Genomic DNA, 15,045 nt, shown 5'->3' with positions numbered 1-15,045 from the left:
GACCAGTTGCTTTCCCTCTCAGACAGTTTTTTGCTGAGAAACACTGTGTCAATGGAGTGGTATGCCCGTTCAGTCAGTCCTGGGGTGGCTGAGAACGTTGGCGCGTAGCTAGTGCACAGCTCCTGGATCTGCTGTCGCTGCATACGCCCAAGGGTCATGGAGAGGTTCACCTCTTCCACACCACCAGCACATTTCCCTTCGTAGTAAACACCTTCAGGCCACTCAGCGTCGTCTCCTCCCTGGGCTGTAAACTGACAAACCTTTAATTCTCTGGAATAAAAGGGCTTTAGAGAATTAATATGGTACACCTTAGGCTTTCGGTTGGAGGTGGGGAATGCTATGAGATAATTAACAGCTCCCAGGCGCTCCTGGACCATGAATGGCCCTTCCCACGATGCTTCCATTTTATGGGCCTGGAGTGCCCTTTAAGACCATGACCTGGTCTCCTACTTTGAAGGAACGCTCTCTGGCATGTTTATCATACCAGGCTTTTTGCTCTTTTTGAGCATCCTGTAAGTTTTCTCTAGCAAGGGCTAAAGAGGTTCGGAGGGTGTTTTGTAGGTTGGTTACAAAGTCCAGAATGCTAGTTCCTGGAGAAGGTGTAAATCCCTCCCATTGCTGCTTCACCAACTGCAATGGCCCCTTAACCTCACGGCCATATACAAGTTCAAATGGGGAAAACCCTAAACTGGGATGTGGTACAGCTCTGTAGGCAAAGAGCAACTGCTGCAACACTAGGTCCCAATCATTGGAGTGCTCATTTACGAATTTACGTATCATGGCCCCCAAAGTTCCATTAAACTTCTCCACTATGCCATTTGTTTGATGGTGGTAAGGAGTGGCAACCAAGTGATTTACCCCATGAGCTTCCCAAAGGTTTTTCATAGTTCCTGCCAGGAAATTAGTCCCTGCATCTGTGAGGATGTCGGAGGGCCAACCTACCCTGGCAAAAATGTCTGCTAGTGCCTGGCACACACTTTTAGCCCTGGTGTTGCTTAGAGCTACTGCTTCTGGCCATCGGGTGGCAAAATCCATGAAAGTCAGTATGTACTGCTTTCCTCTGGGTGTCTTTTTCGGAAAAGGACCCAGAATATCCACAGCTACTCGCTGAAATGGAACTTCAATGATGGGGAGGGGTTGTAGAGGGGCTTTGACCTGGTCTTGGGGTTTTCCCACTCTTTGGCACACCTCACAAGACTGGACATAGGTAGAAACATCCTTGCCCATTCCTTCCCAGTGGAATGACCCCCCCAAACGGTCTTTGGTCCTGTTCACCCCAGCATGGCCACTAGGGTGATCATGGGCTAAGCTCAAGAGCTTGGCCCGGTATTTAGTTGGAACTACCAACTGTCTCTGAGGATGCCAGTCTTCCTGGTGTCCACCAGAAAGAGTTTCCTTGTATAAAAGTCCTCTTTCTACAACAAACCTGGATCGATTAGAAGAGCTGAGAGGCGGTGGGTTGCTCCGTGCCGCTGTCCAAGCTCTCTGGAGGCTTTCATCTGCTTCCTGTTCGGTCTGGAACTGTTCCCTTGATGCTGGAGACATCAGTTCCTCATGGGATTGTGGACCTAGGCTTGGTCCCTCTGGAAGCGATATAGGGGATGGAGCTGTTTCTGTTGACTGTGAACCGCTCTCCGCTGGTGCACTATGTTGGGATTCAGGCTCCGGCTGAGCCTCTTGGGTCGGGTTATCGGCTGCTGCCAGTTCAGGTTCGGTGGGGCCCTCTGTTGTTGAGGTTGCAAGTACTGGATTCAGTGCTGACACGGGGTCTGGTGTTGGTTGTTCGGCTGGTTCCGGTTCTGGGACTGGTTCCGTCTGGGTCTCTGGGACTGGATCCACTACTGCTGTTGCAGACATTGGCCTGGGGTCCAGGTCCATCACCTCTGACTGGGTCCTGATAGAAGTTTCCGGAACAGAGCTAGGCCTCACGGCTTGTTTAGCCTGGCTGCGGGTGACCATTCCCACCCTCTTGGCCTGCTTCACATGATTGGCCAAGTCTTCCCCCAACAGCATGGGGATGGGATAATCATCATAGACTGCAAAAGTCCACATTCCTGACCAGCCCTTGTACTGGACAGGCAACTTGGCTGTAGGCAAATTGAAAGAGTTGGACTTGAAGGGTTGAATCGTCACTTGGATCTCTGGGTTGATTAAATTGGGGTCCACTAAGGAAGCATGGATAGCTGACACTTGTGCTCCGGTGTCCCTCCACGCGGTGACCTTCTTCCCGCCCACACTCACAGTTTCCCTCCGCTCCAAGGGTATCTGGGAGGTATCTGGGCCTGTGGACCTCTGGTGTGATTCCGGTGCAATGAACTGTAATCTGTTGGGGTTCTTGGGGCAGTTGGCCTTTACATGCCCCAGCTCGTTACATTTAAAACATCGTCCAGCTGATGGGTCACTGGGGCGAGGAGGGTTGCTGGAGAACGGGGTGGTGGGACGATAAGGGGTCTGGAGGGTTCTTTGGGAGATAGGTGGGGCTTTGGGCGGCCCCCGGTAATAGGGTGTGGTCTGGGGTGGTCCCTTCTGGTCTCCACTCCAACTGCGACCAGTTTTCTTCTTCTCTGCCACCTCCACCCATCTGGCTCCAATCTCTCCTGCCTCGATTACAGTTTTGGGCTTCCCGTCTAGGATGTATCTTTCTATTTCCTCAGGAACACCCTCTAAGAATTGTTCCATTTGCATTAGGAAGTGCAAATTTACTGGAGATTCAACACTTGCTCCTGATATCCAGGCATCCCAATGTTTCACAATGTGGTAGGCATGTCGGGTAAATGACATGTCTGGTTTCCACCTTAGGGCTCTGAACCTCCGACGAGACTGCTCGGGTGTTATCCCCATTCTGACTCTCGCCTTGGATTTAAACAGTTCATACTTGTTCATGTGTTCTTTAGGCATTTCAGCTGCCACCTCAGCTAAGGGTCCACTGAGCTGCGGCCTCAGCTCTACCATGTATTGGTCAGTAGAGATGTTGTACCCAAGGCAGGCCCTTTCAAAGTTTTCTAAGAAGGCCTCAGTATCATCACCTGCCTTGTAGGTGGGGAACTTTCTGGGATGGGAAGTGGTACCTGGAGAAGGATTGCTAGGGTTTGTTGGTATATTCTGCTGGGCCTTTATCCTCTCCACCTCCTCCACATGCTTCCTCTCTTTTTCCTTCTCCTCCTCCACATGCTTCCTCTCTTTTTCCTTCTCCTCCTCCACATGCTTCCTTGCCTCCATTTCCCTCTTGTGGGCAGCCTCCTGTACCTCCTTCTCCAGCCGCATGAGTTCTATCTGTCTTTCATGTTCCCTTTGTCTTTCCTCAGCCTGAAATTTGGCTAATTCCAGCTGTAGTCGAGCTGAGGATTTGGTCATTCTAACCTCTCTGTTTTTAACTAACTTTACACCCGAGGTTTAGAAATAAACAAACAAAACTTGGCTGTAAAATTTTGCTGTGCTGGAATAGAATACCTATTCTCTGATAGTGATTGTCAGCCTACAGAAAAAGACAATTCCCTTGTCTCTGCTCTGGGCCCAAATTAAAGCAAAAAACCTCCAACTGCTTGGAAACCTGCTTACCCAGCCCAAAGAAAAAGCAAATGGGTAGAACACACACCCCCTATTTACTTTTAGGAAGAAAAGAAAAAAAAAACACAATGGGTTGGAAGACTGAATTTCCCTGCAGGAGTTAAGTACCCTGCCTCCAGGCAAAAAAACCTGCAATTCACAAGATAATCCCCTTGTCTCTGCTTGGCCACAAAGCAGAGAGAAACCAAGCTGCTTTGAGTTTCAAAGCTGCTTTCTGGACTTTCTTTCCAAAGAAAAAAAAATTTCCTTTTTAAAATCTGTATTTCTAGTTCAAAAAATCTCAACTGGATCTCAAATGATTTCAGGTTAATCCCACCACTGTGCCACCATGTCAAGGTTCCTCCCCCACTCTGAACTCTAGGGTACAGATGTGGGGACCTGCATGAAAAAACCCCCTAAGCTTATCTTTACCAGCTTAGGTCAAAACTTCCCCAAGGTACAAAATATTACACCCGTTATCCTTGGAATGGCCGCTACCACCACCAAACTAATACTGGTTACTGGGGAAGAGCTGTTTGGACGCGTCTTTCCCCCCAAAATACTTCCCAAAACCTTGCACCCCACTTCCTGGACAAGGTTTGGTAAAAAGCCTCACCAATTTGCCTAGGTGACTACAGACCCAGACCCTTGGATCTTAAGAACAATGAACAATCCTCCCAACACTTGCACCCCCCCTTTCCTGGGAAATGTTGGATAAAAAGCCTCACCAATTTGCATAGGTGACCACAGACCCAAACCCTTGGATCTGAGAACAATGAAAAAGCATTCAGTTTTTACAAGAAGACTTTTAATAAAAAATAGAAGTAAATAGAAATAAAGAAATCCCCCCTGTAAAATCAGGATGGTAGATATCTTACAGGGTAATTAGATTCAAAAACATAGAGAACCCCTCTAGGCAAAACCTTAAGTTACAAAAAAGATACACAGACAGAAATAGTTATTCTATTCAGCACAATGCTTTTCTCAGCCATTTAAAGAAACCATAATCTAACACATACCTAGCTAGATTACTTACTAAATGTTCTAAGACTCCATTCCTGTTCTGTCCCTGGCAAGAGCAGCACACAGACAGACACAAACCCTTTGTTTGTCTCCCTCCTCCCAGCTTTTGAAAGTATCTTGTCTCCTCATTGGTCATTTTGGTCAGGTGCCAGCGAGGTTACCTTTAGCTTCTTAACCCTTTACAGGTGAGAGGAGCTTTCCCCTGGCCAGGAGGGATTTCAAAGGGGTTTACCCTTCCCTTTATATTTATGACACAGATTAAGCCTTGTTTCTTGACTCGGACTGTAACATTCTGCTTGGATCCCCAAACTGGGTTGCCATCTCTGAATCTTTCATCTGGATTTTTCAGAACAACCCAGCTGGACTGAACATGCTCTCTGGAACACTTCCACTTTTGAACAGTCCTTTCCCACAAGTACAACAGGCTGCTAGCTGCACCTGAACAAAGCTTTAGGAGTTGACCTGCTGTGGAAATGTGAGTTGCTAACCCATCATTCTACTCACTAACTTAGTAAGCAGATGTTTATTATTATACAGCATAAGCTAAAGTAAAAATACACGATGGTGAATAAATGCATCATTCTTCATGAAGGATATCAGTAGCATGATATAAAAATTGCCTAACTTCGAGAGGAATTTGTCTTCATTAACTTTCTTGTCATTATTTCAAATGCAGCCGTGTTTTGTTTTTTTTTCCTTTCAGCTCATGGTTCCTAAGCACATTCATTTCCTCTGGGGATTAGTAAATAAAATGTCAGTTGCTGAATTCCAGAGCAAAACACCCAAACTGAGAAAATGAAAAAGAAACAGCACTTCAAAACGGGCAAACAAAACATGAGCCACCTGTCATGACCTGCTATTAAAGCCTCATGACTCTCCATGTGTCGTCAGTTGGCATATGCTACTTGTCCTCATTCAGTACCACCCCATTCACTTAAGAGAACTCATGGACATTTAATATATGGTAGTATGCTGGGATGGTGGCTTAGTCACTGATGGCCTTTCAGTTCTCCTCTATATCTAGGAAGGTATAAACGATCATAATAAGTAGATACGACGAATGCTCTTATACTGTGTATACTTTATTATTTGGTATTTGTATTGCAGTAGCATCCAGAAGCACCAGTCAGTATTGGAGCCCCCCGACCCCCCTTTTGTACTAGTCTATTATATACACACTTATAGGAAGACTTAGTCCATGCCCAGATTCTGGACTTTTATATCTCAGGTTTCAGAGGAACAGCCGTGTTAGTCTGTATTCGCAAAAAGAAAAGGAGGACTTGTGGCACCTTAGAGACTAACCAATTTATTTGAGCATGAGCTTTCGTGAGCTACAGCTCACTTCATCAGATGTAGTGATGCTGATGAAGTGAGCTGTAGCTCACGAAAGCTCATGCGCAAATAAATTGGTTAGTCTCTAAGGTGCCACAAGTCCTCCTTTTCTTTTTAATATCTCACTGAGTGCTTAATGATGGTTCTGGATCAGTCACTGAGATGGCAATTGATGTACTGGACACTTATGCTGTAACTATTGATTTCATTTTATTGCCTTATATTCCATTGGATCATGTGCGGTAGGATGGTGTAAACAACTCTTTCTCTGGTTCAATTATTATTTGGTATTCCATTGTTTAAGGTGGAACAACTTCAGTAAGAGAGATGGAGGGAGACCCAGAGCAGAATATTCCATAGCTAGTGGCTAGGGAATTCACCTGAGAGGCTGAGAGGAATTCACTCCTCAGGAGGAGTGAGGACTTGAACCAGGGGTCTCTACATACTGGGTGAGTACCCTAGCCACTAGCCGAATGACTATAAGGGAGGGTGTGGTCAGAGGCTGCCTACCAGATCAGGCCCCCATATGTGTCTTGGGTAGCTGAACACTCCTCTTTCCTGGTTTGTGAATTGCTCTGGGGCTTAAGAAGAAGGAGGCTGTCCAAGCACATAGTGAGTCTGCAGTGTGCAGACCCAGAGGAGAAAAACATAGGGCTGGAGTGAGTTTAAGCATCTCCAGGGTTAGGTGGCAGCTGAGCGGAATTTTGTGAGTTGTTATGTGACTCAAGTGCCTAAGTATCTTTGTGACTCCTACCCTGAGTATGTTCTGCTGTGGTTAGTGGATCAGTTAGCATCTCTCTCCTCAGCCTAGCATAAAGCCAGTTGAAATTATACATATACACACATACTGTGTGAGGTTTTGCATATTTATAAGGTGCTGGTCACCATGGAATGTGGGTGCTAATAATTTTTGGAAATTGAGCAGTCTGTGAATGGCATAAACCAGAGGACAAAATACTCAGGCACCTGAGTAAACAGTCCGATTTTCCTAAGTGCTGAGCACCCAGCAGCTTAAGTGAATGAGACCACTTGAGGGAGTAAAGTTACCACTCAAGTGCTTGCAGGCTAAAATTAGGCCCCAAATAAATTATACAAATGAATGGATCATGCAGCAGCTGCACCACAGGATGTCGCTAGGGAGCTAGCAGAAGGTATTGTAGTTAGTTGTATTTTACAATCTTCCCTCCTACACTATTCCAGTACTTGCATGTAACTTAATCTCTTTCAACTTCTCTGACTTGCTCCTTCGCAAGGGAAATCATAGAAGGCACAGAAGAATTAAGAACTTAACTTTACTGCTCTGAGAAGTAGGATCGGGGCCAAGAACAGACCCCCGAACCATTTGTCTGAAGCACTGCACACACGCGTGGACAGAAAATGTATGTGCAGCGTATGGAACACTGTTCTGTAAAGCATTTTGATCTTTTGATGACCCTGTAGCACTGACTTGCAGTGAGATGTGGGTTCCTGGGTCACTTCTGAGGATGGGTCACTTGGGTGGTTCTGAAAATGTTACCCAGATTTTCAGGGGTATTTGGGTGCCTCGGTTGCAGATTGGCGTCTCTTCACCCAACGTCCTGAAGCAATGAAACATAGCACCGAGTGTGTCTAAACATGTACAATCGTTCGTGGTTGATTGTACAATTAACATCAAGTTTGCAGCCATGTCATTAAGCGCTCTGCTGTGCGTGTCTACCCCTTCCTCTATCGGTGTGTCTGTCCCGGCTAGTTAGACCGGAGGCGGGCAAACTACAGCCCGCGGGACCCTCTTGCCCGGCCCGGGAGGCTACCCCCCGGCCCTTCCCCCGCTGTTCCCCCTCCCCCGCAGCCTCAGCTCACTGCGCCACCGGTGCAATGCTCTGGGCCGGTGCTCGGTGCTGCGCGGTGCGTAGCTGGCTCTAGCCTGGCGGCGCGGCTGCCTACCCTGGTGCAGCCGCGCTGCCAGCCACCGGTCCTCCAGGCAGCGCGGTAAGGGGGCAGAGGGGTTGGATAGAGGGCAGGGGAGTGGCTAGGGGTCGGGGCGGTCGGAGGGCAGGGAACAGGGGGGTTGAATGGGGGTAGGGGTTCCAGGGGGGCAGTCAGGAAGGAGAGGAGGGGTTGGATGGGACGGCAGGAGGCAGTCAGGGGTGGGGGGCAGTTAGGGGCGGGGAGTCCGGGGGCAGTCAGGGAGAAGGGGTGGTTGGATGGAGCAGGGGTCCTGGGGGGCAGTCAGGAAGGAGAGGGGGGTTGGATGGGGCGGCGGGAGGCAGTTGGGGGGGAGTCCGAGGCGGTCAGGGGACAGGGGGGGGTGCATGGGGCAGGGTTCGGGGGGGGCGCGTCAGGGAACAGGGTGGGTTGGATGGGGTAAGAGTCCCGGGGGGGCCATCGGGGGCGAGAAGCGGGGGGCGGAGCCGGGCCACGCCTGGCTGTTTGCGGAGGCGCAGCCTCCCCTAACCGGCCCTCCGTACAATTTCGGAAGCCCGGTGCGGCCCTCAGGCTAAAAAGTTTGCCCGCCCCTGATTTAGACTGAAGCTCTTTGGGGAAGGAACTGCCCCTCTCTGTGTTTGTACAGTACCTAGCACATGGGAGCCCTCTTCTGGGTTGTCCCTAGACACGACCATGTTTTTTTTGGAGGAAACTACCTGTGCATCGAAAACATTTAACACAGCACCCAAGAAACCATACAAAGAATTAGCAAGAGGTAGATGGATTTATATTTTAATCATGAATTGTTTGAAAATGTCCCTTCCTATCGATGCTTGTCTCAGAGTTCTGTCTGTAGGCAGGCGCACAGAGAGAGAAGGGTGTGTTTTTCCTCTCTAACAGCCTGTCACCCACGGGACTTGTACGAGAGAATAGGCCCAGGACGTCAGAAAAGGGGACTGCCCTTTGTCACACAGCTCACGACAATCTCCACGTGTTATTTAAATACCTCGTCACAGGGGTGTCCCGCGGCTTCAGGTGCTACCCGGGCTCTTAACTTGGCTCAGAGCGGGGGCAGCGGGACCACTCGGAGCGCAGTTCAGCAGCCGGGAAGCGGTGGCAGCCTCCCGATCTACTGTTTGTGCTTTTCGCTCCGTGCCTCTGAGCAGGGCTGGGCCGCTCCTTTCTTATTCCGAGCCGGCTGCGGCTGGGGGACTCCCGCTGTCTGGCTGAGATTCGCCCGGCCCCGCGGCCTGAGCCGAGCGGGCTGCGTCCAGCTGCGCCCCCCTGGCCCTGCCAACAGGCAGCCTCGGCGTAGCAGCTGGGCTTTGCACCTGCTCCGCAGGGCGGTGGGGCACGGTGCCTGCTCTTCGCCCGGCCGGCTGCAGCGGGAGCCCCCCCCCTCCCCGGGAGAAGAAAGGGGGCCCTAAATCCTGGATGGGGTGGAGAAGGCAAACCGCCCTCCCCATCCCACTCCCGCTGGGAGCTCAGCCTGCAGGCAGCGAGGGGTGCGAAAAGCCCCCCAAGTCCCCCCCCACTTCCCTTCTTGGGGAGACTTTACCTAGGGCAGGGGGGTGAAATAGATCGAAACCCCCCTCCCCTTTCTTGGCTTCTCTCCTCCTCCCCTGCCTGCCGCACTGGGGAAGGGGCTGGGCCGGGAAGCGCCCCTGCGGCGGGGCGGTGGATGGACTGAAAGCGAGAGGAACATCCCCCCGCCCCCGCGCCTGCAGGGGGCTCGGCTAGCCCCGGCTCGCGGGCTTCAGCGCAGCTCGCCCCAGGCCGCCTCCGGTTAGGGCGCCCGGAGGAGGCGATAGGGGAGCTGGGACCCTGCAGGCCCTGGCGGAGCGAGCGGGACACGTGCCCGGCTGCCGGGCGAGCAGCCCCTGCCTTGGGACAGGCGCCTGGGAATCACGCCCGAGGCGCCTTTGGTTCCGTAGTGCCCAGTCTGCAGCAGGAAACACCCTGCAATCTAATGTGACCCCCCCGCCCCCGCGTGTGCAGATTTAAACACACAAATCCCCACCCTGGCAGGCTCCCGCTCGCCTCGCGGATGGGAAATCGCCTGCCCTTCGGCGCGGCGACTGGGAATCACCCCTTCTCTCCTCTCCGCTGGGCTGAGCTCAGAGGAAGGAGGGAGGGGGAAGGGTTTCACTTCCGCCTGCTTGCAGGAACCACAAGCCCCCAGAATATATTATAATAATAATCTAGATAATTTTTTTTTTTTTGAAAATAAAGAATCCCACCGGCCCGAGCAATGTGGAGCAGATGAGCCCTCCGAGATCCTGCAACGCCTCAAGAGAGAGCCGGCAAAGAAGCTGGAGCATCCCTGAGGAAGCGTCTGGGCTGCTCGCCTCCTCCTGCCAAGCGGCGACGGGCAAAGCCAGGGAGAGGAAACGCTCCCTCCCCAGCACAGAAAAGGCGAGAGAGAAGGTCTGTCATTTGCTTTGTTACCTTGCCAGCTTGCTCTGCAGAACTCCGTCTGGGGTGGAAAAGAAAGGCAGCTCGTTTAAAACAAAGCCAGGGAGTAGATCTGATGCGGCAGTGAGGGGAGGGAGTCGGGGTAGCAACTGGACAGTTTCATCACTTGTCAATTGCAAAACTCTCCTTGTCAGTTTCAGCGGAGGGGGACAAGCCTGTCTCTCTCTCTCTCTCTCCCCATATTTTGCCGGACCTGGTTAGTCTGAGACTCCAGGGAGCAGTGTCTGTGTGAAAAATGTTCTTGCGTGCGCCTCTCTGCTGGCAGTGTCTGCATTTGTGTGAGGAGGACTGGACGGGTGTGTATGTACACAGATTGAAGGCACTTAAATAAGCAGTGTAACTGGAGCCAGTGCTGAAAGGGGGAATGGAGAGCAATCGCTATCAGTGCTTCTTAGAATATACCTGTGGGCCAGGTTGTCTTTAATCCTGTGTCAGAGTACAGTGGATGCACATGGCTGCGGTCTGGGCTTTACCTGTTCTACGTAGCCCCATTGTGAGAATAATAATTATTTTGGATAGATGGAAATTCCCTGATTTTTTGATATCTTCACTTATTTTTTTTACAACTACACACTCAAGGCTCACTGTGATTCTATTGTATTAGTCACTTTCAGATTCTCAGCAAGAGAATAATTTTAATGGGGTTCTTTTAAACCCACTCACAACCTAAAACTCTCTCTGCGTTACCAGCAATTTCTATAAAAAGTTTTATTTTTCAGGTCAGGCAAAAATACAGTGTCTTAAACCACTACTTTAGTAATGTTAGATTAAGATCTTGTTTTATTGTAGTGATGAACAGAATGTAACAGACATGTCATGTACAGGGATCATGATGAACTTGTTTAGCTGAAACAAGTAGCAAACTAAAACTATGGGCCCCATGCTGCACCACTGAAGTAAAGGGAAGCTTTGCCATTGACTGTATTGGGAGTAGGCACTTTACCTTTGTTACTGTATTTACCCAAATTACAGTATTTGGGTTTCCTCTTTTTAAAAGTATTTCCTGCACTGGCCACAATGATGTCCGGTGATGATAGTGAGCAGGGAGATCACTTTAGACTTCATGCAGTAAAATCACATACACTTAGGAGCTGCTGCACAGCACTGACTTAATGGGGCTGGGGCAGACAAATTCGTCTCCCTTTTTCCAGAAGCAACTGATCTAATGAAGTACCCTCCCCCACTCTCATGTGGTGCCTAGTGGAAATCTTACTAAGGCTGAAATTGCTCTCCTTGCCAGCAGGACTGACAATTTCTTATCTGAGCAAGGTTTGTCAGGTTCATACAAGGATCCAGCTTGGGATGAGCTTATCTTAGCTGAAGGGATCAATGTACGGGCTGATGTAATCACTGGTGTATATTTTTAAAAATAAAGAGACAGATCAGGTGAGTTAGCACAGCTATTGCTTTAGCCTTTTGAGGAGGAAAGCTCATGACCATTTCTTAATTTTGGATCAAAAAGATGCTGGTTGCAAGTGAATCTCTCTTCCATTGCTGCTTCTTTTTGTTTATTGTGGCTGAGAAACTTGAACACTTAGAATCCTGTGTCCTTTGTGGTAGACCAACACACAGGTAACTGGATCTTATGTGCATTGGACTTTGCTTGGAATAAAATCTTATAGAAAATCTACTCACCTTATTATTATTTAGGTGGGTAGCCAAGGCACAGATAGATGAAATGACTTGCCCTAAGTCATACAGGAAGTCTGTTATCGAGCTGAGAACTGACCCCAGATTTCCTGATTGCCAGTCCAATGCCATCCCATATGCTCATGCTTCCTTCTACTTATGTTAACTTTATTGTGGATCTTCACCAGCTCCTTACCAAGTGCAGATGTGGTGGCTTGAGGTACATGAAGGTCAGTGGGCCTCCTTTGTTATGTTAGCTTAAGGTGACCATATGTCCCATTTTGGCCAGGGCAGTCCCTTTTTTTTAAGCCCTCTCCTGGCCGTCCGATTTTTTTTTGTCAAAAAAGTGGGGTGCAGTGTGGTCAGAGGAACATGGTGGGGGTGGGGGGCCAAGTGGGATGCCAGCCCTGCGCAGGGAGGCAGGCAGGGTTCCAGCATGCGGGAGGCTGGCAGGGTTTGCGCGACCAGCGACAACATGGGGGGGAGGGCAACAGGGTTCCACCAAGCAGCCGGGCAACAGGGTTCCACCAAGCAGCCGGGGCCAGCTCTGCGGGGGGCTCTGGAAAGCGGCTGGGGTGGGGGGCTCACATCAGCTCTGTGTGGTGTCCTGTTTTCCCTTTGGGAACTATGGTCACTGTAGCTGATGTCAAAAACCATAGCCAGAAAAGAAGAAAGCTCATTAGTCTCTAATTTGTTGAGACATACAGAACAGGGAAATCAAAGGAATTCTTTAGTTGCATTTCTGTGGCCCAACATAACTAGCTATTCAACATAGAAAAAACAGGGTATTAGAACCCCAATCCAGTTTTTAAGCCAGAAAACTTTCATCTGCGTGCTGTTACATTACTGAGCAATAGCCAGGCCTCTCATAAAGTCACACTGATCAGCGACATACCATGGGAATTGGTAATGGCGTACAACAGTGTACTTTATTTTAACAATGGGATAGAGGAAATAATTATGGGAGCAGTGAGTTGGTGCAGGTAGGAAGTTTTCAATCAGTTACTCAATCTTACTTGTATCCCTCAGTAAAATATGAAGTTGTCTTGAAGATAGTTTGAGTTCAAGTTCTATACCATATGCACAGGCTTCTGCTTTATTTGTAAAACAGACTAAAATGACTATTGTTAGAAGTTCAACATTTGTAGCTTACCAGACTAGTGAATTAATTCTTTCTTTCTTTCTTTCTTTCTTTCTTTCTTTCTTTCTTTCTTTCTTTCTTTCTTTCTAGAATAACTTTTCCTGAGCTGATGCCTGTGTGAAGTTGACTATAGTGTTGATCGTTAATGCGACTCTGGTAAAGAATCTATGTTGAGAAACCTAGAACTTGGTAGAATATGGGTAGAATGTGTTGAAGTGGTGTTCTCTAGTGGTGATAGCTTGCATTTTCCTGAGCTGAAATACATTTTGTTGTTTTTTGCTTGTATTGCTAATCTCTGTAGGTCCCTTTTAATATTATTTTTGTGTCCCTAGGGGTGTTTGCCATCTCTCCCTGTTCAGTAGGATTCTGTAAACATGCTGTTTGCTCCCTCTCCTGCAAGTATTCCTGCTGTGGATTGAGCACTCCCTTTAATACTACTGCTGCTATAATCAGCTGCCCTTCCTACAGCTCTTGCCAGCCAATCTCAAGCCCACACTGAGTTTACAGAAGTTGTCACATAGTGGCTCACATCAGAGCAAACTGCCATTTAAAGTGAGCCCGTGTTTTGCTGTTAGGGGGTCTGAGCACAACAGCCAGGGAAGGGGGTGCCTGGGTAGCCAGGGAAAGAGGGCTGGGAGTAGAGCTCTTGACTTGACTCTTTTAATGCGCAGCCCATGGCTTCAGAAGAAAATGTATTATCTGTTTTTTATAAGCGATCCGCTCCAAGAGGAATCTAGAGAGGAGAGGTGCATAAGGCCCTGTAACTGAGTGAGGAGGCCTAGTTTCAGTGTGTTTTGGATCTCCTTATGGCTCGATTAGAATTTGTAGTGTGGACAGGACTTAACCATAGCTACCTAATATGGTAAAACCCTGGGCAGTCATCGAATCATAGAGAATCATAGAAATGTAGGACTGGAAGGGATCACGATGGATCATCTAGTCCAGTCCCCTGCACTGAGGCAGGGATAGTATTATCAAGACCATCCCTGCCAGTCACATCTATCTAGTCTTTGTGCCAGTGGAATCAATCCCACACTAAGCCTAACTTTATTTACCAAGTGCATCCTTATTTTGGGGGTATCTCTCCCTCAGTGGAGAGCCTTGTGTCCAATCGTTTAACCTAGTTATGGGGCTAGGTCTTGCCTCTACCTTTTAACCATGTGTAACTGGGTTGTTTGAGTCAACAATAGGTTTTGTGTAAACTGAGCCTTACTAATGATGTAATCACTCAGTGTCAGTTGCGTCAGTTGCAATAAACGGGGAGATTGGAATTTATATAAGTGATACTTTCTCCTTTACACAGTGTAGTCTTCAGAGTTGATAGTAATAATGGTGATAAATCTTTCATTTACATTGTCATTTATCACAAAGAAGGCCAAAATAATTGGCAGACCTTTACCCACCACTGAAATGCAGCAATAGTTAAACAGTGTACATTCAAATGATACAACAGGTTGGGACGGTCTGTAACCTCCACTTCTGTATGGTGTAGCAATGGCGCCCACAGCCTAACAGAAAGCAGGGGGTGAAACTTTTTTGCATCTGCTTTTCTGACTGGAGAGATATCAATATATATAAAATAGCTTCAGTCAGCCAGAGCATTACAAATATATCACAGCTCATGGTGCAGAAGCTAGGATAGCAAAAATTAAAATAAAAGAATCAAATTTTATTTGCACAATGTGAACACATTTTTAAAGGGGGTTTGATCTCCCTAACCAAATTCAATCTGAATATTTATCTATGCTAGCAGCACACATTAAATCTGAAATATTAAATACCTAGCTGCCTTGATTGTTTGTTCATATCTTAGCTGGCTAAAACTGTGCTCCTGGAGAATTGCCATTCCTGAAGGTTATTTTTACAGAGGTTTTGGACTACACACACACATGCTTACAGACTACAGACTTCATGCTCCCTGGTATTTTTAAACAGATTGTCACTAGCTGGCAGAACAGCTGGGTGGTAATGTTCTGCAGAAACAATATTGGCCC

The 15,045-nt window shown here is 48.3% G+C and overlaps 2 protein-coding genes across 3 annotated transcripts in view; one reads left to right on the top strand and one right to left on the bottom strand.

Moving 5' to 3' along the window:
• The window catches only part of CHRDL1 (chordin like 1), a 166,956-nt gene that overhangs the window by 71,302 nt on the left and 80,609 nt on the right, over positions 1-15,045 (bottom strand). The window lies entirely within an intron of this gene.
• Positions 9,611-15,045, top strand: part of PAK3 (p21 (RAC1) activated kinase 3) — a 192,865-nt gene continuing 187,430 nt past the window's right edge. The window contains exon 1 of the mRNA XM_048864097.2: positions 9,611-10,233. The gene's annotated coding sequence lies outside the window, so the exon portion shown is untranslated. The remainder of the gene's footprint in view (positions 10,234-15,045) is intronic.

This window comes from Caretta caretta, chromosome 9 (assembly GCF_965140235.1).
Source record: "Caretta caretta isolate rCarCar2 chromosome 9, rCarCar1.hap1, whole genome shotgun sequence".
Classification (NCBI taxonomy): domain Eukaryota; kingdom Metazoa; phylum Chordata; order Testudines; family Cheloniidae; genus Caretta; species Caretta caretta.
The sequence above is the reverse complement of the archived record's forward strand: the minus strand, read 5'-3'. Positions and strand labels throughout refer to the sequence as shown.